The sequence below is a fragment of the Polyodon spathula genome, unplaced genomic scaffold (genome assembly GCF_017654505.1).
Source record: "Polyodon spathula isolate WHYD16114869_AA unplaced genomic scaffold, ASM1765450v1 scaffolds_4140, whole genome shotgun sequence".
In the NCBI taxonomy this organism is placed as follows: Eukaryota; Metazoa; Chordata; class Actinopteri; order Acipenseriformes; family Polyodontidae; genus Polyodon; species Polyodon spathula.
The window spans coordinates 1-2578 of NW_024475597.1; the positions used below are offsets into that span (position 1 = coordinate 1).

Here is a 2578-nt window from a genome sequence, read left to right on the forward strand (position 1 = left end):
TCTGACGGGGGAACCTTTAATGCTTTCAGCAAACAAGTTCAATCCCGTCGGCTTGGCGTCGTTGTTTGGAGGCTCTATGTGTTATTGTAACCCCTTTGTGACCCCAGAGATTTCCGTTCGTTTGGGTTCAATTCCATTGAACCTGAGACCCAAAGAAATGTACTTTGAAACATTATTAATCAATGGAAAATATGTGTGGTGTTCTAACTCTGTAAGACTGGCTGTGACGTCTTTGGGACCAATAATTTATTATTTTCAGGACCCTGGCCGACCAATTTAAACATCCCTATTCAGAACACTCACATGCTCACATAGCAATATGACAGTTTGTGTATGGAAAACTACAAAGCGGTATGAAATTAATTCGCATCGATTGTACCATTTTAAAACGGTTTTGGAAAACCAATTTAAAAAAAAAATATTTTAAAAACCCATAGCTGTACATTTATAGTTAGTAAAACAAATTTTAAAAAAAAATATTTAAAACTAACAAAAGAAAAAGGTCAAGGTTGCAGTAAGAGGGTTAAAACCAAGTTAGCTTGAGGCTGTGAGTAAATGAGACCTTGGTAACACACACTGATGCTCTTGTTAAGGGAGGGAAAATAAGATACTGCCTCCAGGCAGGAGAAGGCATATAATTATGAAAGATCAGTCAAGCCAGGTGAGTCATTCTGCACTTTGGATAATCCCATCAGAACCAGTCAGTGATGCTCCCCCTTGCTCCCCCTCTCTGCTCACACTCCGTGCATCAGTCTTCCCTTGTTAATGCACAGTAAAGCAGCCGATCCCAGCGTCGGGAACAAAGAAAAAAAGAACAGCTTTGGAAATGTGATTTCTCGTCTCGCCCACTTAATGGCTGTCTGGTTTCCGAGGTGAACCTGCAGGGTAGGGTCGGTGCAAGAACAAAAGGGGAGCTTCTCTGATTGAAAGCTGAATAAAGGTTATCGGTACAACCATACCAGCGAGTGCCAGGATACTGCATAACGAGGACAGCCCACGGTATTCCTTCAGGAGCAACTTCAAATCTCATTTTAATTGCTGTTTTCAGGGACGGCAATAAGACTCTTACTGCATAGCAGTTTCACCCATTCCAGATTTTGTGACGAGCTTGATTAGTCACAGTGTCTAGGTAACATCCTCGAGCGTGTCTTACTAAACTTCACTAAACCAGGAGTGGATCAAACTGCTATGCAATGGGAGTGTGATGTTATGGCGTTCACAGTAATTCTGAGTGGTTCTGTACTCCAATATTAACATCTGCCTGTCATTTTCCCTGTTCCTGGGAGGCTGGTTTACTGGTTTAGTCTCTCTCTGTCTCTCCTCCAGGGTTTGGTGTACACCATCACTGATGTGAAGGAGGTTCATGAGTGGATGGTGAAGCATTTCACTGAGCACCCTCTGTATGAGAGAGTGCCGTGCGAGGAGCTGGTGAGATGCATTAGCTGCCTGTGCTAGTTTAATTCAGTCACTGTGCAGTAATACTAAGAGAGAGCCAAGTAGACCATATGCAATGAAATAACATGCAACAATAAGATAATTCCCAAACATCCATATATATATATGCATCTTTACAGTGTCGTTCGTTTCTGGACAAGTGTCTAAATTGAACGATCCGTTCTCCCACAGGCAGATGACATCATCATCAATCGCTTGGGCACATGCACAGAAGAAGGGAAGAAAGTCCAGCGGAACGGGGGTCAGAACTTTCTGGCTGTCTTCAGGAGGGTGGAGGACCAAGAGCAGATGTCAAGCCCCTAACCCTCAAACTAGGACTGTCCGTCTGGACGCCTCGACCTTCTCTTTGAGCTGAACTGGATTTTCATTACTGACCACGAGGGCTGGGCTGGGACTGTCATTCCACTTTGGGACGTCACAGACTTTGACCTCGTGATCAATGATTTCGTGAACTCTGACGCCAGGCGGGCTTTTATACTTTGTTCTTATTGCATCTTTTTTTTTTCTTATAAATTGCGTTTGATTTAAATCTTGCTTGAGCGTTGTGTTCACTCTGCCTTGCTATACGGCAGACATGGAATCGGTTATTTACGTGCGATGTTGGCGCTGCACAGGAAGTGAGTCTGCATCAGGTGGGATCTTAATACCCGCTGCACAGGAAGTGAGTCTACAGTGCGATGATGAAAGGTAAACGGACTTCACCAGAGTCAAAACAAGGGAGTCTTGGAAACGCGGCCAGAAGAATGAATCAGAAGAAAGTCTTTTAAAAAGAGCTAAGGGAATGTCTTTTAAAAAGCCTTTGTTATGCTCCTATTAGCTGATCAAAGGCAGCCCTTTTTGTAATCCAATGTTTCGTCAGCTTCTTGCCTCTTGATCACTGCAACCTTTTAAGGATTCTTGGCTGAAGAATCTGACTGAAGCTGACGTCAGTTCTGTCTTGCTCAGTTCAGGGGCTGGCTCTGCTGTTGTGTTTTCTCTTTTCTAATGACTCTGTCTTGCTCCGAGGGGGGCTGTGTATGTACAGGCTGGATATCCACAGCGGAAACGGCGGTTTATCCCCAGCACTGATGTAAAGAAAACACACACAGCCACCACCACCCCCCCCCAGGGTGGTCCGATATAG

At 44.3% G+C, this 2578-nt stretch overlaps 1 long non-coding RNA gene across 1 annotated transcript; it reads left to right on the forward strand.

The window, feature by feature from the left end:
• Nucleotides 1-445: 445 nt before the first annotated feature.
• LOC121312615 lies at nucleotides 446-1983 on the forward strand. Its single transcript, XR_005949886.1, has 2 exons — nucleotides 446-1428; nucleotides 1627-1983. It is a non-coding gene; the product is annotated as an uncharacterized LOC121312615 (long non-coding RNA).
• Nucleotides 1984-2578: the final 595 nt, after the last annotated feature.